A 22,033-nucleotide genomic window follows, 5' to 3' on the forward strand; every position below is an offset into this window, starting at 1 on the left:
TACTGGGAGAAGCTAGGAGCACTGGACCACTAGCCGTTTCCGGCCAGGTCTCCATAATACATACGAGGTAAGCTCCTTCATCCAAAATCAAATCATGGATGATCTCCTATTTGTTTTGGACCAACCTGGCATTACAAAGTAGCAAGGTGAGGCTCTGTGGGAGATTGGTACTGTTCCCCAAAGGCAAAGAGCTGATAGACCTGCTGGAAGGGGAAATAAGTTTCTGATTTCCCTTCCCTTGTAACAGCCTGCTGACCTACCATCGTCTTTGTTGATTCCTCACCACCACTGGAATGACCACAGAGACACCCCCCATTCCCCCATCTCTGGACAACCCAGGACACATACCTGTACCAGACACAACCAATCATAAGGTAACAATACACCACTATCAGGAGATCCTGCCCTGCCCCCAGTCCTTAGTCCCACCACCAAAGGCCTCCACCAAAGGCCGGCCCCTTTTGGAGGCCGGCTTCAGCAGCTGCTTGTAGGCTGCACCAGCAAGACATGCCAGTGGCTGCACCAGAGGCTGCACCCCTGGCATTGCTCTTCTTTATTAAGGCCAAAAGTTGGGACCCACCGCATGACTTTCACTCACCCTTTGAGTTGGCCCTGGTGCTTGATGTTAGAACAATTAGAAAGAGTAGAGCAACCAATAAGCAGCCAGGAGGGAGGCTGGAGAACTTTACTTTCATAACATGGGAGAGATCATCAGGGGATTCGGAGTTGGGTGTTACCAGTATGCTGATGACACCCAGATGTACTTCTCCATGTCAACTTCTTCAGGAGTTGGCATATCCTCCCTAAATGCCTGCCTGGAAGCAGTAATGGGCTGGATGAGGGAGAATAAACTGAAGCTGAATCCAGATAAGACGGAGGTACTTATTGTGCGGGGTCGGAACTCTAGAGACAATTTTGATCTGCCTGTTCTAGATGGGGTCACACTTCCCCAAAAGGAACAGGTTCGCAGTCTGGGAGTACTTCTGGATCAACGTCTCTCCTTGGTTTCTCTGGTTGAGGCGGTGGCCAGGGGTGCTTTCTATCAGCTCTGGCTGATACGCCAGCTACGCCCGTTTCTCGAGATCAATGACCTCAAAACAGTGGTACATTTGTTGGTAACCTCCAGACTGGACTTCTGTAATGCACTCTATGTGGGGCTGCCTTTGTACATAGTCCGGAAACTTCAGTTGGTTCAGAATGCGGCAGCCAGGTTGGTCTCTGGGTCATCTTGGAGAGACCACATTACTCCTTTGTTGATGGAGTTACACTGGCTCCCAATAGGTTTCCGGGCAAAATACGAAGTGCTAGTTATAACTTATAAAGCCCTAAACGGCTTAGGCCCTGGGTATTTAAGAGAGCGTCTTCTTCGTTATGAGCCCCACCAGCCGTTGAGGTCACTTGAGGAGGTCCGTCTCCAGTTGCCACCAACTCGTTTGGTGGCTACACAGAGACGGGCCTTCTCGGCTGCTGCCCCAAGGTACGATCCTCCCCATCTCTGGCAATTTTCAGAAAACACCTGAAAACACATCTCTTCAACCAGGCTTTCTCAGCTTTTTAAAACTTGTTTTTAAATTGTTTTGATTATTTAATTGTTGTTTTATGATGTTTTTAATTGTTAATTATTGTTTTATGCTTTATAATTTTTGTTTAACTGATTAACTGATTTTAATGGTGTTTTAATGTAAACCACCCTGAGCCTTTTGGAAGGGCGGTATAAAAGTTTTAATAAACAAACAAACAAACACACACACAAACACACACATTTTAAAAACTTGTTTCTGCTTCTCAGCTTGTTTGTAAAATGATTTACAATGTTTGTAAATTTTTGTAAAAATGATTTACAAACAAGCTGAGAAGACAACTCTTTTTGACAACAAAAATGTGGGATTTTTTTCACACCAGGAAGATTTCCTTGATTGTTCTCAAACAAATTTCTCAATCCTAATGCTTTGTGAGAAGGACATACAAATGAAACAAGATAAGAAGGCTGCCATTAGCTTTGCCCCGGCTAACTTGGCAAAGAGGCACCTTTTAATGTGGTGATTCTCTTTTATGTAGCAGGGGGAGAGTAACTGGCCCTATCCACCCCCAGCACAGTACCTCCAGTGACCGTTGCTGGTGTCTAACTTATGTTTCTTTTTAGATTGCGAGCCCTTTAGGAACAGGAAGCCATCTTACTTATTTATTATTTCTCTGTGTAAACTGCCCTGAACCATTTTTGGATGGGTGGTATAGAAATTGAATAAATAAATAAATAAATAAATAAATAACCAGTGAATTGAACTACTGACATGATTTCTTATTCTCCTAAACTCCTTACCATCCATTGCAACAAAATGTATTAATAGTTCTATAAACACATTTGTAAATGACACTATAAACAGGGGTGGAGCCACTATTGGGTGAACGGGTTCAAAGAACCCAGGCTGCCAACAATCATGCACCCCGTATCTGACGTCAGATGTGGGGGCATTATTTTGGTCCCAAACAGGGCCGCGTGGCCCCGTTTGGAGCTGAAATTGGCCCACGCTGCATTGGCAGCACAGCCAGAGCGACTCTCCCTGCCTTGAAGGCAGGGAGAGCCACGCCTGGTCTCGCTGCCAATGCAACGGGGCCGATTGATCTCCCTCCCAAAAGAGGCCGTGCAGCCCCATTTAGGAGAGAGAGCAGCCCATGCTGCATTGGCAGCGTGGCCAGAATAGCTCTCCCTGCCTTTAAGGCTGTGTTGGGCAGCTTGCAGAGCGACTCTTCTTGCCTTAAGGCAGGGAGAGTCGCTCCGGCCCACGCTGCCCAACACAGCATGGGCCGATCTCCTTTCTAAATACGGCCCCGTGGCCCCGTGGCCCCGCTTGGAAGAGAGACCACACACCCCACGTCAGACGTCAGACATGGGGGCATGGCTAGCTGGGCTCCTGCATCTGACATCAGACGTGGGGGGGGGCGAGACCAGGGGGTGCCACCAGCCTCACCGGCACCCTGCCGGCACACGGGCCGCCGCCAGCCTTGCTCTGCTCCGCTCCTGATTATAGATTAGCTGATCACTGTAATAAGGTTCCTGAAACATCATTTAGAGGAGAAATGCTAGTTAAAGTAAACAGAAATGTGAATCAAAGGCACATTTATTTAATGTGCATTGTCAGCCTTGAGTTTCCATACATACTTCAGAATGAACCACTCATTGTGATCACGCTTTCAGAACAAAATATTTTCCCTCCCCCTTTTTCCTATACAAAAATGTAGATGCCTTTTAGAAAGTCTGTGTATACTAATGTCAGGTTAGTCACATCCCCAAGAGATTCAATAAAATTAAATTCCAATAAGAAGATAATTGAATGACTGAGCATCTCCATAATGTGGACATTTTGATTTATTAATGACTTAGCTCATGTGAAGTCATTTGTATTTCTGTTTAATTTGTTTCCAGAGCTTTGGGGTCCACATTGCCAGTGCATTTGACTCTTGGAAGTACAGCAGATGTTAATATCTGTGGTTTTAGACTATTTGCACTATGCCCCTCTGCTTCCCCCTTTAGAACTATGCCCCTCTGCTTTCTTCTAGAGTGCTTCTTTGGACACTCTGTTCCAGAGTTCATAGGAACTTGGCTTCAGAATCTGTCTTCTGTGCCCCAGCTCTGCACTTGAGAATGTGATGCAACTGGAAATGCTTTTGAACATATGCAGGATATCTTTCCCTCACCAAAGCGCATTCAGTGTGCAGAGCAGGGGTGTACATAAGAACATAATAACATAATAACAGCCCTGCTGGATCAGGCCCAAGGCCCATCTAGTCCAGCATCCTGTTTCACACAGTGGCCCACCAGATGCTGCTGGAAGCCACAGTCAGGAGCTGAGGGCATGCCCTCTCACCTGCCATTACTCCCCTGCAACTGGTACTCAGAGGCACCCTGCCCTTGAGGCTGGAGGTGGCCCACAGCCCTCTGACTAGTAGCCATTGATAGACCTCTCCTCCATGAAGTCATCCAAACCCCTCTTAAAGCCATCCAGGTTGTTGGCTGTCACCACATCCTGTGGCAGAGAGTTCCACAAGTGGATCACACATTGTGTGAAAAAGTACTTCCGTTCGTTGGTCCTAGACCTCCTGGCAATCAATTTCATGGAGTGACCCCTGGTTCTAGTGTTCTGTGAGAGGGAAAAGAATCTCTCTCTCTCCACTTTCTCCACACCATGCATGATTTTATAGACCTCTATCATGTCTCCCCGCAGTCGTCTTTTTTCTAAACTAAAAAGCCCCAGGTGTTGTAGTCTTGCCTCATAAGAAAGGTGCTCTACGCCCCTGATCATCTTGGTTGCCCTCTTCTGTACCTTCTCCAGTTCAACAATGTCCTTTTTAAGATGTGGTGACCAGAATTGTACGCAGTACTCCAAGTGTGGTCTCACCATAGTTTTGTATAAGGGCATTATAATGTTAGCCGTTTTATTTTCAATCCCCTTTCTAATGATCCCTAGCATGGAATTTGCCTTTTTCACAGCTGCCGCACATTGAGTCGACACTTTCAACGAGCTGTCCACCACAACCCCAAGGTCCCTCTCCTGGTCCGTCACCAACAGCTCGGATCCCATCAGCATATACTTGAAGTTGGGGTTTTTCATCCCAATGTGCATCACTTTACACTTGCTAACATTGAACCGCATTTGCCATTTTGTCGCCCACTCCCCCAGTTTGGAGAGATCCTTTTGGAGCTGCTCACAATCCATTTTGGAATTCACTACCCGGAAGAGTTTGGTATCATCTGCAAATTTGGCCACATCGCTGCTTACCCCTGCTTCTAGATCATTCATGAATAAATTAAAAAGCACCGGTCCCAGTACAGATCCCTGGGGGACCCCACTTCTTACTTCCCTCCATTGTGAAAACTCTCCATTTATACCTACCCTCTGTTTCCTGTTAGCAATCCACACATGTACTTGTCCCTTTATCCCATGACAGCTAAGTTTCCTCAGGAGTCTTTGATGAGGAACTTTGTCAAAAGCTTTTTGGAAGTCCAGGTAGACTATGTCAACTGGATCACCTTTATCCACATACTTGTTGACACTCTCAAAGAAGTCCAAAAGGTTGGTGAGGCAAGATTTACCTTTGCGGAAGCCATGCTGGCTCACTCCCAGCAGGGCCTGTTCTTCTAGGTGCTTTATAATTTTATCCTTGAGGACGCTTTCCATCAATTTGCCTGGAACGGACGTTATGCTAACCGGCCTGTAATTTCCCGGATCGCCCCTGGATCCCTTTTTGAAAATTGGTGTTACATTTGCTACTCTCCAGTCCTCTGGTACAGAGCCCGATTTCAGGGATAAGTTAATTATTTTAGCAAGGAGGTCGGCAATTTCACATTTGAGTTCTTTGAGGACTCTTGGATGGATTCCATCCGGCCCCGGTGATTTGTTAGCTTTCAGTTTTTCCAGACAGTTTAGAACATCATCCCTTGTCACTTCTATCAGACTCAACTCTCTAGCCTCCATCCCTAAAAAGCCTGGTTCAGGAACAGGTAAATGCTCAGTATCCTCTGCCGTGTAGCCAGGAGGGAGGTGGCCAGTGTTTGACCCTCTTCCTGGTGGCCTCTCGGAGTGAAAGAGATAATGAAGAAAATAGGGAGGGGTGGAGCTCAACCCCCACTCAGGAGCTTGTGGGGTGGGGTTCTTTGAACCCATCTGCTCAATTATAGCTACACTCCTGATGTAGAGAAAGGCTGATTCTGGATGTGCATTAGTGAAGGAAAGGCACTCGGTATATCTGAGTGCAGATCTGTTGCATACAAGACAGGCTCAGAGAAGTCTAGTTCCTCAAGTCCTGGAACAAAGAGGAGAAGAGTCTTCACACATTTTAATGAATGATAGAAGTTAGAGGGTGTGAGTTTTAGTGCTTTGTATGTAGAATATCTCAGGTTCAATCCCTGACATCTCCAGCTAGGGGAGTTCCCTGTCTAGAAGGCTGGAAAGCTGTTGCCTCTCAGTTCTGAGACAATCTTAACCTAGATGGACAGCTGGTCTTCTAACTCTGTATAAAGAAGCTTCAAATGGCAACAGGAGTTGTCTTTGTTGTTTGATTACCAGTTTGTAAACATACTTATTATTCTATATGGGTGAGCAATGTATTCTACACATTTTTCATGCTGCAGGCTGCCTAATCCTTAAAGAGAAAGCACAAGGACTTGGGCAACAGAGCAAAGAAATTCCATTGCTCCTATATAGCTCCCTGACTTCCATGCAAATGGGCAAACAGGCAAAGGCAATGGTGGCACAGATTGGCAGCAGAGGCATGAAACCAAGTTAACCCACTACAATTAGACACTGAAGGTGAAGGTTCATTTGATGCCTGCATGGCTAAAGGTACTTCAAACACATTTAGGTCTTCTATGGATTAGTATTAAAAGTGATGTCTCAACTCTGAGATTCTCCACAGAAGAATCAAATCAAATCAAATCAAATCAAATCAGTACAGCAATTTGTATAGTAGTCCTTTGCTTGATGATACCACATTGGCCGTGCACATCACATTTTTACGCCATCTTTTTGTATCATAATAGCTTATAACAGCAGTCCAGTTTGCACATGGGTCACTTAATTATTCATTTCTTGATTACTAAATACTTGATGACTTATAGCTGTCTTGGAAAGAGGTGTCTGAGACTTTTTTAGATTGTATGAAAAGTCCATATGGCTCATTCACAAGTCATCTCTTGTTGCTACAGGCTGCAATTCCATACACACATTGAGACTTACTTCTGAAAAACTTGCACAGGATTGCATGGGCAGTCATGGCAAACATGCTTGTATGGACTGGTCCACTAATAACCAAAAATCCCAAACAGTGCTAAAATAATTACAATGTTTTCAAAGTACGCTGAACTTCTGACTTCTCAGAAGTTCTCAAGTCCTAGTTTTTCTGATACAACCCAAACCATGTTTGTGCCCCATGCAAAGATAATTATCCATGAAATCCTATTACCAATACAAATATTCAACATTTTTCAGCAGGTATAATGCATAACCATGCTTATATTATAACAGAAATATTCATTCATTCATTCATTCATTCGATTTAAATATAACATAGCTCCTGTTGAGGAACCAAAAGCAAATCAAAATCAGCATTCATTCATTCCAACTACATGTGCTTTCATAAGAAATCCTCACTCTTCTTAACTGATAAGGATGGCTTCTTTCTTAATAGTTTCTGGAAATGCCACAGGAAAATCCCAAAGCTGAATCCTTATAGAAACAACCCCGTTATTAATTTATTATTCATTTAACATATTTGTATACTGCCCAAAAGAAAAGTCTCTGGGCAGTTTACAACAATACAATATAAACAAGTTAAAAGGTTAGAACTTTACAACAATTTAAGATTTAAAACGACGTTAAAACTATTAAAAAGCATCAAACTATTAAAACACTATCTAATCAAAAGCCTGGCTGTACAAATTATTATTATTTATTTACACAGTCAGACAGGTGTTATTGACTGGTTTGTTTTATCCAGACATCGAGTCCTTGCCAAGGACCTGGGATGGCTGAATTTTATTATCAATGTTGTTGCTGTTGTTATAGATATCGTCGCAAAATATAGGCTGTTCCCAGTAAAGCTGCTTTTTGTAACTGGCTGATGGTGATTTCTGTTGCCCCTATGGTGTTATTATTATCATTATCTCTCTTGTTTACACAGTCAGACAGGTGTTATTGACTGGTTTGTTTTATCCAGACATCGAGTCCTTCCCAAGGACCTGGGATGGCTGAATTTAATGGTCAGTGTTGTTGCTGTTGTTATAGATATTGTCGCAGAATATAGGCTGTTCCCAGTAAAGCTGCTTTTTGTAATTGGCTGATGGTGATTTCTGTGGCTCCTATGGTGTTGAGGTGCTCTTCAATGCCTTTTGGAACTGCACCCAGGGCGCCAATTACCACTGGGATTATATTATTATTATTATTTTACACAGTCAGACAGGTGTTATTGACTGGTTTGTTGTTGTTGTTGTTGTTGTTATTAATTTGATTTCTATACCACCCTTATGTCTTGATTGCCTTTTTAAAAAGTTGTAAGAGATGGGGAGGCTCTTATTTCAGCAGGAAGTGTGTTCCAATGCCACAGGGAAGCAATGGAGAAGGCCCATCCCCAACTAGCCACCAGTCGAGCTGGGTGGCAACTGCAGATGAACCTTCCCTGATGGTCTCAATGGATGTTGGGGCTCATAGCGAAGAAGATGTTCTCTTAAATACCCATGGCCTAAGATGTTCAGAGCTTTATCGGCTATAACCAAGACCTTGTATTTTGCCCGGAAATTGATTGGCAGCCAGTGTAGATCTTTTAACATAGGTGTGATATGGTCTCTCCAAGATGACCAGAGTCCAACCTGGCTGACACATTCTGGACCAACTGCAGTTTCCAGACTACATGCAAAGGCAGCCCCACATAGAGTGCACTGCAGTAGTCAAGTCTGGAGGTGATCAGCAGATGTACTACTGTTATGAGGTCATTTATCTCACAAAATGGATGCAGCTGGCGTATCAGCCGAAGCTGATAAAACACATCTCTGGCCACTGCCTCAACCTGGGACACCAGGGAGAGTTTTGTGTCCAGAAGCACTCCCATACTGCATACCTGTTCCTTCTGGGAAAGCGCGACCCCATCCAGAACAGGCAGATCAAAAGCATCTCTTGAGTTCTGACCCCACACAATAAGTACCTCCATCTTGTCTTGATTCAGTCTCAGTTTTTTATCCAGCCCATCACTGCCTCTAGACAGTCATTTAGGGACGTAATGCCTTCTCCTGATGACATAGAGAAAAAGATTTGGGTGTCATCAGCATATTGATAGCACCCTGCACCAAATCTCCTGACAATTTCTCCCAGTGGTTTCATGCAGATGTTAAACAACATTGGAGACACTATGGATCCCTGAGGGACACCATACCGAAGTTCAGATTTTGAAGAACAATGGTCCCCAAGGGACATCATCTGGAATCTGCCCATGAAGTAGGAGTGAAACCACTGAAAAGCAGTGCCACACACCCCCAATCCCCTCAGACGTGCCAGAAGAATACTATGTTTGATAGTACTGAAAATTGCCGAGAGGTCCAAAAGGACCAACAGAGTCACACGTCCTCCGTCAATTCCCAATTGGAGATAATTTATCAGGCCGACCAAGGTAGTCTCCAGCCCATAGCCACCTGAAAACCAATCTGAAACAGGTCTTGATAATCCATTTCATTCAATTGCTTGGAGTTGGGAGGCCACCACCCTCTCAGTTACCTTACCCAACCATGGAAGGTTGGAGACAGGCCTATAGTTGCTTAACTCTGAGGGATCCAATGCAGGCTTCTTCAAAAGAGGTCTAATAATTGCCTCCTTAAGACAAGGAGACATCCTGCCCTCCCTCAGAGAAGCATTCATGATCTCTACTAGGCCTTCTACAACAACTTCCCTGCCAGATAGTATAAGCCATGTCGTGCAAGAGTCAAGAGAACAGGTGGTAGGCTGCACCATTCCAAGCAGCTTGTTCACATCCTCACAAGTCACAAACTGGAACTGATCCAGCCTGACCACATAAGGGGAGTTGCTGGACACCTCTGATTCAGATGCTGCAGTAATTGTGGGGTCTTGATCCAAGTCAGCCCGAATACAAAAGATTTTATCCACAAAAAAACTCATTAAACACATCACAGCAGGTCATAGATGGTTCCAAGTTCTGATTCAAGGGAGAAGGGGCACTTACTAGTGCTCTCACAACTCTGAACAACTCCCTGGTTGTGAACTTGGACACAATACGGACTGAAAAGAATCTCTTCTTTGTTGTCCATATTGCCAGAGCATAGATCTTTAAATGTGTTCTATGTTGTAATCTGTAGGATTTGAGTTGAGTCTTTCTCCACTTGTGCTCCAGTTGTCTTCCTCTCTGCTTCAGCCCCTGTAGTTCTTCTGTATACCAAGGGGCCAATTTTGAAGCAGGTCGGAGAGAAAGCTTAGGAGCAATCAAGTCTATTGCCCTAGTGAGTTTGCTGTTCCAGTTCTCCACCAGGGTATGAACTAGTTGTACACTGCCCAGAGCCTCTGGATGGGACGGTTTATAAATGTAATAAACAACCAAACAAACAACAGGATGACCTGCAGAGCCAACACTAAATCCCTCCAAGTCTTCTTGGAACCCTACTGGATCCAATAACCTTCTTGGGCGGACCATTCTAATGGGCCCCTCACCCCTGTGAAGGTGAGGTGTGACTGTGAATCCAACTGTAACCAGATGGTAGTCCGTGACAATGGAGAAATCACAGGTGTCCCCACTCACAGAACACCACCCTGATCAGAGTGAAACACCAGATCAAGCGTGTGACCACCAATGTGTGTCTGTCCCGAGACCCCTTGGGATAGGCCCATAGTGGTCATGGCTGCTATGAACTCCTGAGCTACCCCAGACAAATTGGTCCCAAAGTGGACATTGAAGTTCCCCAGCACCACAACCCTGGGGGATCCAATGCTAAACCCGAGGCCAAGTCCATCAGCTAAGTTAGGGACTCCACTGGGCAGTGGGGTGATCAGTACACCAACAGAAGTCCCAATCTATTCCTGGTCCCCAAATTTAGGTACACACATTCAATATGATCAAACACTTCAACAGGGATCCTGGTCAGGGAGAGTTTATTCTTATAGAACACAGCCACTCCACCTCCCCACCCACATCCCCACACCTGCTCCTCAACAGAGTACCCTGGAGCGAGAAGCTGGGACCAGATTGGGCCACCAGCCTCCCCCAACCAAGTCTCTGTAATACATACCAGGTCTGCCCCTTCATCCAGAATAAAATCATGGATGGTTTCAGACTTATTCTAGACAGACTTATTCTGGACATTAAGCAAATCTCATGCAAAAGTGAAAACTGTACACAGATTTAATTTGCAGAAGCAAATAATGTAAGATTCTACTTATGCAAATGCTTAACTGCCCACTGTCAATCACTGTACAGTTAGCTACATAGCCATAATAACTGTGCCACAACATATTTGGAAATACAAATTATAAAGAGCATATTTATATCTGCCACTGAGAATGCATCAGTCATGGAAATCCAGTCAAAGGGACTTAACATTAGTCTCCTACACCAAGTAGGATAACTCCCCATGATCCTGGATTCACAGTAATTAAGAGGTAGAAGGAGCTACTAGGCCATGTAGGTCAAGCCCCACGTGGCAATGCAGGATAGTTCCCATGGCACACATTTCAACTCTTTGTCAAACCTAATGTTATGTTTCCCACACTGTGGGGCTTCCATAATGTTCCTGAAGAAATGAGTTCATAATCTAACAGATCTTCTCCTTGCTCAGGCTCCTTCCTTTCCTTTCCTTAATTACCTCCATTATTCATTATGCCTTCATGTAAGAACTTAAAGTGGTTTTAAAAAAAGTCTCCATCATGTATGCTATATGCAACATTGCCCTGGTATTTAAGGGCAGGGAACAGTGGGATTAAAAATTGGCATGGTTTAACTTCATGTCATGACTCACAAAATAAAACCTCTATTCAGTCAGTCTTAAATAGTAGAATTCTCAAAGTAAGACCCTCAATATGAGTTTCCCACCACCCATATCACCTCCTTATGGCTTTTATACTTCCCCATTGTTCAGCTCCTCTGCAGTTCAATCCAGGTGTTGTGTGTGTGTGTGTGTGTGTGTGTGTGTGTGTGTGAGAGAGAGAGAGAGAGAGAGAGAGAGAGAGAGAGAGAGAGAGAGAGAGAGAGAGAGAGCGAGAGCGCACTCTGCTAACTGAGCAAAGAGGCAGCTTTCAAAGTTGTGATTCTCTTATATTCAGCAGGAGAAGAGCAACTGACTCTCTCTAACCCCAGCACAGCATCCCTTCAATAGCTGATGTTGATGTCTACCTTATGTTTCTTTTTAGATTGTAAGCCTTTTGGGACAGGGAATCATCTTATTTATTATTTATTTTTCTATGTAAAACACTTTGCAAACTTTATTGAGCAGGGGCGTAACTACTATTAGGCAAGGGGAGGAGGCTGCCTGGGGGCCCCCACGCCTCGAGGGACCCCCCCCCCCGAGGCAAGTGACATGTGAAGTGTGTGTGTGTGTGTGTGTGTATCAGCGAGGGGCCCATTTTAAAATTTTGCCTCTGGGCCCACTCCAGCCTTGTTATGCCCCTGCCATTGAGGTCATCTGGAGAGGTCTGTTTCCAGTTGCAGCCAGCTTGGCTGGTGGCCACACGGGGATGGGCCTTCTTGGTTGTTGCCCCAAGACTGTGAAATATGCTCCCTGCTGAAATACGATCCTCCACATCTCTGACAATTTTTTAAAAGTTCTTGAAAACTCACCTCTTCACCCAAGCTTTTTCAACTTTTTAAATTTTAAGGTTTTAATCTGTTTTTTATTTTTAGATTGCCCAAATTGTTTTAAGATTTTTGTGTATGTTTTAACTTGTTTTTTGTTATTAACAGCCCAGAGATGAAATTTTGGGGCAGTGTACAAATTTGACAAATAAATAAATAAATAAAACACTGGAATGCAACTATTGACTGTTTTGTGTGGATTCCCTGTAAAAAAAATGAGTGATCCAAGTTCTCAGGATAATTCCCCCATTCAATTGGTAACCTGGCTCTACCTAAAAATGCAGAATTTGGTAGCTCTCAGGGAATTAGGAATATCTCAGATTTCATTTCTTGTTTATTTTTAAACCTTATTTTCTAGTTCTCACAAGCACAGAAAAATACACTTTTAAAATTGTCTGCAGGTGTTTGGTTTTTTACTAAAGATAAAACCAATGGGGTTATGGATGGGGCTTATAGAGATGAAGGAATGGACTAATATGGTAGAAATAATTCATCTCACCAGCAACAGGCACTGGGTAAGGTGCTATGGTGAGATGAACAGGGACAATTCCCCCACTCCTAAATAGAAGAGAGCTTTAAAAGGCTTCTCTTTGCCCAGTTAACAGAGGTAACATATACTGAAGAAATGAACAATTGTTCTTTTAGTTTATGTTTGCTTGCTTTCACTTAATTTCTGGTTTGGTTAATCTCAACTTTTTCTTCTTCTCTTTTTTCTTCGACATTTTGGATAAATGAAATCTTACATATTTGGGAATTTGTTATTTTATTGTGTTGTTTTAATTTGTTTCATTCATGTTTATAAAATAAGCCTACACACATACACACGTGCATTTACATAAACACACACACACACACACACACACACACACACACACACACACAACATCTGGGGAGTATGGGGCTTTCCAAAATGAGATAAAGAGAAGATTTGATTTGTGTTCATACTAACTAGTTCAGCTAGTTCACCATATACACTGCAATTGTCTCAGGAAGCAGCATCAGAGAGAGTAGGTGCCTCCAATGCTATTGATCCCAAGAGTGTCAGGAATGTTCAACATTCTTGCTTCTCTGCACCCTGTACTTTCCCCTGTCCAGCTGACCTCAACAACACCCATTCTAAGAAGCGGTAAGAAATAATTGGTAGTGAACCTGATGCAGTTTGCAAAGTAAGAGTTGGGCAGCAGTACTATCTTATCACCTCCTGGTCAACTTTCACAATAAGAAGTACAAATGGCATGAGGTCAAGAAAGGGGGCAAGGGGAGGGGAACTGTGCTATGGGAGATAAACTATTAGGCAGTAAAGGGATGAGCAACAGGAATGCAGAACTGGGGCCCTTACCAGAATACCTCAGGGTACCTCACGATCTCACAGTGCTAGTTTGAAGCAAGGGCATGTAGTTAAGCTGAAAGCTGACCAGCAACAAGCAAACTGACTCTCACACAATGGGCATCTAAGCTCATTAAAACCTATGGATTTAAGCTATATACTGAGAGGATATAGTTTTGTTTCAGTCATTCTGTATCTTCTCACTCATCCTAGATTTTAAAATGATCAACTGGCCTTTGTATGGGGAGAAGAAGCACCCAATGAGAGTGGAGTGATGTCAAGAAGCATGCATTGACACTGGGTAATGCAATCTGGGTTATTATGATTTTACCACTACCTGCTTTATTTATTTGTTCTTACAATTATTGACTGCTTCAGTGTTACTATAGTCTAGTACATATTTTCTTCCTCTTAATCACTGATAATGTAATGTTGAGATTTTCTACTGTTTTTCTTAGCCATGTGTCTAACCCGCTTTAGGAACATAGGAAGCTGCCATATATTGAGTCAAACCATAGGTCCATCTAGCTCAGTATTGTCTACACAGACTGGCAGCAGCTTCTCCAAGGTTGAAGGCAGGAATCTCTCTCAGCCCTATCTTGGAGATGCCAGGGAGGGAGCCAGGAACCTTCTGCTCTTCCCAGAGGGGCTCCATCCCCTGAAGGGAATATCTTACAGTGCTCACACATCAAGTTTCCCATTCATATGCAACCAGGGCAGACCCTGCTTAGCTAAGGGGACAAGTCATGCTTGCTACCACAAGACCAGCTCTCCTCTCTTGAGACTCCTCTCCTCGCTTTAACCTAGGCACCATTGAGCCTTGAAGCCATTATACTCTTCTGCCTCCTCTTCCTCCATCACTACACTCCTCAGGACTCTGACATATATTCTGAGCTCTGCACATCCAGAAAGGTCTCATGTATAAGTTCCAGGGCCACATCTGGGCCACATCTGAGCCCACTGGAGCTTCAAAGTCAAATGCTGATTTTATTTTTCATACATCCACTTTTGTTACATTGTCCTCTATCTCCTATTCTATGAGGGGTGGGGATCAGGAAGGCTTTCCCACTTGTAATACTTGAGAAGCATTAACCAGACTAGTTACTATGAGACTGTTACTACTATGACAACGAATATTTATATACCGCTTTTCAACAAAAGTTCCCAAAGTGGTTTTCATAGGTAATTAATTAACTAACTACCATATATCTAGGACATCCAACCCGTAAGCCACCTGAGTCTGTAAGGGTGAAAAAAACATTGTTTGAGTCTTAGAAACTACAGTGGCTATGAATTTCTAAAGAAAAGTGTCATTTAGTTCACTACAGATTAGAACCCTAAAATGTTTATAAAGTCTTTTTGTGTGAGTGTTACACAATGGAAAAACATACCAAAATTTTAACAAAGGCCACACTGCAAAATGTAAAAACAAAAAAGTACTTTCCCTCCTTTTAGTTCTTCTCCCCAAGGAACTAAAAGGCATTTTGTACATGTCCAAGGAGACATTAAAAATAATTATGTGGAAGAGTAATAGCTCCCTTGGTTGTTTTAATGTATTTTTGTCTACAAACAAGAAAAATTCTCTAATCTGCTGCCTTGGCTTTGCTTGAAAGGTCTCTCAAACAAAAGCACTTCAAATAACCTTAGGATTATTAAGCAGCAAGAACAATGAATGTGGATTTTAGTCTAAAATGAAAATCTACAGCATATATACATGAGTGGATGAAGAAAACTTTGGTTCTTGAACAAATACCTTTCAGTAGCATGAGATGTGTATAATGTTCTTTCACACACTCCACACACACTCCACACACACACACACACACACTTCCCCCACAAATACATACAACACTTAAAAGGTTGTTCTGTTCTATGCCAATCTAATGCTTATATAGTGCTAACAGTGATTATGTGACATCAAATTTAGTTGCAGCTTTTGTAAGACAAGGTCCAATTGCAAATCTCTTTCTTTAGATTCTAATTGGTATATCTGTCAAAGAACCATTCATAGCAGGAAATTATGCACATATCTCAACTCTGTTGGCTGGAGGGAAAAGTATACATAACTGCAGAGTCATACGACAAAGCACTATAGCAATATCTTTTCTCATCAAATGAAGATTAGAAATTAAGTAATAGCCAAAGGGTTCATCTATTGATAGCTTAATTTGGGCCTAGCTATTATCTGCATCAAAAGTGGAGCCTTTTTAAAAAATCCCTTTTCTACTATTTATACTACAACTATTTTTGCAAGGGAGATCAAGAAGCAGGCTCATAGTTATGCAAATGATATGAATTCAGGGGGATATCGGAATGCACATTCCAGTCTGTACTGCAATGTTCATTTGAGATCTTCAATATGGCTGGATGTATATTTTGATCTGGCTGGGAATGCATATCCTCAGCCAGAGTCACTAGTTGTCACATAGAGGTTTTTATTATAGTCTTTAGATATAAATGTGCTTTGCTTTGATATTCAGAAAAGCACACCTATACCTCCCATTTCAAAACTTGCTAACTAAATGGTTTCACACTTTAAATTCTAAAAAATGTTTCATGCTCAATTTTACTGCTCAACACTACACATCTTCACATAGAAATAAGTCTGAGTGTGCTCAGTGGCACTTACTCCCAGGTAGGGAATAATACAGCCTTATATGTATTTTGAAAGATGCAGATTTTAAAAAAAACCTATAGATTTTCTTTTCTGCTGTCATAATTACAATTCCTGAGACTCAGCACAAAAAATCCCAGAGGCTAGGCTAATATAAAACTATAATATATGGGCATTTCATGCATTCCTTTGCAAACTGCATTAGAACAAATGTTGATGAAACTGTCAGTATATTAGTGAATATTGTTCTGTATGTATGCTAAATTGTATTTGGTTTATGTCTGTCTAAAGGGGTTGTTGTTTTTTTAATGTCCACAATCCTTCTGATTGAATGATTGATTAAGTGCCATCAAGTTGGTGTCGACTCTTAGTGACCACATAGATAGATTCTCTCCAGGATGATCTGTCTTCAACTTGGCCTTTAAGGTCTCTCAGTGGTGCATTCATTGCTGTTGTAATTGAGCCCATCCACCTTGCTGCTGGTTGTCCACTTCTCTTTCCTTCAACTTTCCCCATTATTATGGACTTCTCAAGGGAGCGGGGTCTTCACATAATGTGTCCAAAGTATGATAGTTTGGACCTGGTCATTTGTGCCTCGAGTGAAAATTCTGGATTGATTTGTTCTATGATCCGCAATCCTTTAGATTTCCTCAAAGCTATAAAGGCTCATGGCAGAGGCTCCAACTGCAAAGATTTAACTAGATATTTCTGTTGTTATGGCTGTTGATGGCCTTTGTTACTCCCACTTCATGTGCAAATAATCTCCTCAACATGATTTCAGTATAAGGGTTAAGGAATTAGCACTTTAAGAAGGTGTGTGTGTGTGTGTGTGTGTGTGTGTGTGTGTGTGTGTGTGTGTGTGTGATAAGTAGGAAAAAATACTATATTTGTTCCCTCACCATTTTTGGAGCAGAATGTTTCCAAGGCCGCCTTCGCACATAATGCCAAACTGGAGGTGAACAAGCCAGAGGTTTGATTCGGTGGTCGTCCAAATGCATGAAACATCACAAACGCAACCCAAGGTTTGCAACACCAAACTGTAATCTGAAACTTTATTTGTAGTGAGTTTCACTGCCCGAGCCTCAGGTTTGAAGGCGGCATCATGTAGTCCGAATTCTGCCACCACCATAGCCTAGATTGTGTGCTGTGCCTGCTCCCAAACCCATAGCGAGGGCAGCTCAGACAAGCCCAGAGACACATCATCTTCTCACTGGCTGCATCTCAGATCAGTTGCCTCACCCTCCAGAGACTTCACATTCCTCCTGCCATTGCCCAGCAACAGGGACAACATGTTGCCACACCCCAAGCTTCAGAGCATGGGAAGGGAGAGACCCGCATTGGCGGAGGCCCACTTTCCATTGTGTCTTATGTCCCCCACCCAATCTTCCCAAAAATGGGATGGGATGACAAGACGGACACAGCGGGAGAGGTCTCCACAAAGCAAAGGCTGCAGAAGTATTTGCACAAGCAGACAGAGTCCTGGTGATACCAGGAACTGGGCAGCTTGTTGTTTTCCAACAAAGATCACACATGGCAGGAGAGTGATACCTGGAGTTTGGGTGAAAATATGGCCCCTGGAATTGAGTGGTGCTGCTCTATTTTGTGTACAAATTTGTCAGCTAAGGCGGGCCCAGCCCTTCCCTTTGGGTGCAAGCATGCAGTCAATTGCATAAGAGAAGAAACATCCATCTTATGAGAAGAAATGTCCATCTAGAGCATTATTCAATCCAATCACAGGCGAGATTCTTCCTGTGTGCTGAGTATGGATAACGTGCTGGAGCGGACGACTCTCTCATGAATGTGAAAGGCCACGGAGACACACATGCAGGCCAAAGGGTTGTTGCCACCCAGTCCAGTTGCTAGATCTCTGCAAGCCCCAGGGAAAGGCACCCCAGCAACACCTTTCAGTGACTGGGGTGCCTTTCTCAGTGACTGGCAGACAGCAGACAGTAGTGCTCCCTCTGGCAGTCTGGTCACCCCATAGCACATATGCATGTTTTTCTTTGCCCACCATGGCCACCATCGCTGAAAACAGTGGGTCCCCTCATCCAGGATTTCCTATGGTGTCCGATCTACATACACCACAAAGCCAGTCCCAGCCCGGGAATTTTGAACGTGTGTTAGGAGACATCCCCGATGTCACCCAACTCTGCCCATCCAGGAGTGGCCCAGAATCCTTGGGAGTCTGTAAGGGTTGAGTGGAGAGGGGAAGGTGTGGAGTGTGAGTTCTATTGTTAAACAGAGATAGTGGGGGGGGGGGCACATCAGCGGGGCCCCTTATGGTTAGATGCGCTATCCCATGAGAGTGCAGTCCAATGAAGACCCAAAGCTCATGGAGCCTTGGGTCCTCCACAGTGGACTGGCTATCTCATTAGAAGGCTAATCCCCTGCTGGCAAGCCAACATGGGGGCAGGTGTGTGTTGGGGCTTCCTGGACACCTTGGCCCGGGTCTACAAGTCCAAGAGCATCCTTTGTCATGGTAGACCAAACCCCAGGATCCTTTGCCTGGTCTCATATACATATTCCCTCCTAGGGAGTCATCATGATCCCTTCTTGCAATAACAAAAAACAAGGGTCCCTCACCATCCCCTGATACCAGTAGTTCTGCTTGTGCAAGACTGCATGGCTGCCAGGCCTTGCAAAGGCTGTGGTGCAAGTGGTTTAATGAAGGGGCTTAAATGGAGGCAATTATTAGACCTCTTCTAAAGAAGCCTGCATTAGATCCCCCAGAGCTGAGCAACAGCAGGCCTGTCTCCAACCTTCCATGGTTGGGCAAGGTAATTGAGAGGGTGGTGGCCTCCCAACTCCAGTCAGTCTTGGATGAAACTGATTATCTAGACACATTTCAGACTGGCTATTGGATGGGCTATGGGGTGGAGACTGCCTTGGTCAGCCAGATGGATGATCTCCAATTGGGAATTGACAGAGGAAGTGTGACTCTGTTAGTCCTTCTAGATCTCTTGGTGGCTTTCAATACTATCGAACATAGTATTCTGATGAAGAGTATGAGGGGGTTGGGGGTGGGAGGCACTGCTTTGCAGTGGTTCCACTCCTACCTCTCGGGCAGATTCCACATGGTGTCCCTTGGGGATTGTTGTTCTTCAAAACCTGAACTTTGGTATGGTGTCCCTCAGGGCTCCATATTGTCTCCGATGTTGTTTAACATCTACATGAAACCGCTGGGAGAGATTATCAGGAGATTTGGTGCAGGGTGTAATCAATGTGCTGATGACACCCAAATCTTTTTCTCCATGTCAACATCATTAGGAGAAGTCATAACCTCCTTAAATGCCTGCCTGGAGGCTGGATGAGAGATAAATTGAGACTGAGTTCAGATAAGATGGAGGTCCTTATTATATGGGGTCAGAACTCAGGAGGTGATTTTGATCTGCCAGTTCTGGATGGGGTCACACTTTCCCAGAAGGAACAGTTATGCAGTATGGGGGTGCATAAAAATCTCCCTAGTGTCCCTGGTTGAGGCAGTAGCCAGAAGTGCCTTTTATCAGTTTCGGTTGATATACCAGGTACGTCCATTTCTTGAGATAAATGACCTCATAACAGCAGTACATCTGCTAGTCACCTCCAGATTTGACTACTGCAATGCACTCTATGTGGGACTGCCTTTGTACGCAGTCCAGAAACTGCAGTTGGTCTAGAATGTGGCAGCCAGGATGGTCTCTGGTCATCTTGGAGAGACCATTCCTACCTTAAAAGATCTACACTGGCTACCAATAATTTTCCGGGCAAAATACAAGGTCTTGGTTATAACCTATAAAGCCCTAAACATCTTAGGCCATGGGTATTTAAGAGAACATCTTCTTTGCTATGAGCCCCAACGCCCATTGAGACCATCAGGGAAGGTTCATCTGCAGTTGCCACCAGCTCGTCTGGTGCCTACTTGGGGACAGGCCCTCTCCGTTGCTGCCCCGAGGCTTTGGAACATGCTCCCTGCTGATATAAGCGCCTCCCCATATCTTACAACTTTTTAAAAGGCAGTCAAGACACATTTGTTCACTCAGGCTTAATTAGATAGTGTTTTAATAGTTTGATAGTTTTTAATAGTTTTAACATTGTTTTAAATTTTAAATTGTAATGTTTTAACCTTTTTACTTGTTGTTCTTATTGTTTTGTTGTAAACTGCCTAGAGACTTGCATTTGGGGCGGTATACAAATATGTTAAATAAATAAAATGCCCTTTTCCCCCGTGGCGGCTGACCGATGCCATAAAGGCACAATCATGCTCAGCACCAGTGTTCCCTCTAACAGAGATTCCCAGATGTTGTTGACTATAACTCCCAGAATCACCAGCTGCAATGGCTTTTGCTTGGGGATTATGGGAGTTGTAGTTAACAACATCTGGGAAACCCTGTTAGAGGGAACACTGCTCGCCACTCCCCCTTAAAAATAATGGCCTATTGTTGCAGTCCTACTGACGGGCTGATGCCTTGCTCGCGGTCTGGGTTCATAAATTAACCTTGGGTTCATCAACTCGCAGTTTCACACTATGTCCGAAAGTGGCCCAAGAGTTATACTCCAAACAATATATAATAGTTATAATGGTAATTATTACTCCAATAATGGATGTCTATTAGTGTCCCCTGTAACACGAATTCCCAGACTGACAACTCCCATCATTCCCAGCTACAATGGCATTTGGTTGGGGATTATGGGAATTGTATTCAACATCTGGGAGTCCTCGTTACAGGGAACACTAGTGTCTATTTACTTAATTCCTCAAAATAGTTGTAGCTGCCTAAGGCTGAAATTCCATGCAAACTTAGCTGGGAATAAGACTCAGTGAACACAGTGAACTTCTTTTGAGTAAATATATATTAGGCTGTTAGTTGACCCATTATCCCTACTAAATGGGCAAAGAGGCACCTTCTAAAGTGATGGTTCAGTTATTTTTTACAGGCAGTTGCTAGTCAGGGATGTGCCTGAAATACTTCGGGCACGTCCCGGGGCAGGGAGGAATTTACATCAAAATAAAAAAAATTAAAACCAATTAACAATTAAAATAAAAACTAAACCAATTAATAATTAAAATCATTTAAACATTAAAACCATTAACATTAAAATAATTTAAAACCAACATTAAAAATTTAAAACTATAAATCTAATTAAAAGCCTGGGTGAATAAATGTTTCTTCAATGCCTTTTTAAAAGCTGCCAGAGATGGGGAGGCTCTTATTTCAACAGGGAGCACATTCCAAATTCCAGGGGCAGCAATGGAGAAGGCCTGTTCCTGAGCAGCCAACCAACGAGTTGGCAGCAACTGCAGAAGAACCTCTCCAGAGGTTCTGAACAGGTGGTGGGGCACATGATGAAGAAGATGTCCTCTTTAATACCCAGGGCCTAAGCTGTTTAGGGCTTTATAGGTAATAACCAGCCTTGTATTTTGCCCGGAGATGTATCGGCACAGCAGCCAGTGTAGTTCTTGCTACACAGAAGTAATAAGGCCTCTCCTAGATAACCCAGAGACCAACCTGGCCGCTGCATTCTGTAACAACTGTAGTTTCCAGACTACGTACCAAGGCAGCCCCACATACAGTGCATTGCAGTAATCCAGCCTAGAGGTTACCAGAATATGTACAACCTTTTTGAGGTCGTTCATCTCAAGAAACGGATGCAGCTGGTGTATCAGCCAAAGTCGATAAAAAACACCTCTGACCACCGCCTCAACCTGGGACACCAGGGAGAGGTTTAGATCCGGAAGCACCCCCAGACAGCATACCTGTTCCTTCTTGGGGAGC

Source organism: Hemicordylus capensis, chromosome 1, assembly GCF_027244095.1.
Source record: "Hemicordylus capensis ecotype Gifberg chromosome 1, rHemCap1.1.pri, whole genome shotgun sequence".
Classification (NCBI taxonomy): Eukaryota; Metazoa; Chordata; class Lepidosauria; order Squamata; family Cordylidae; genus Hemicordylus; species Hemicordylus capensis.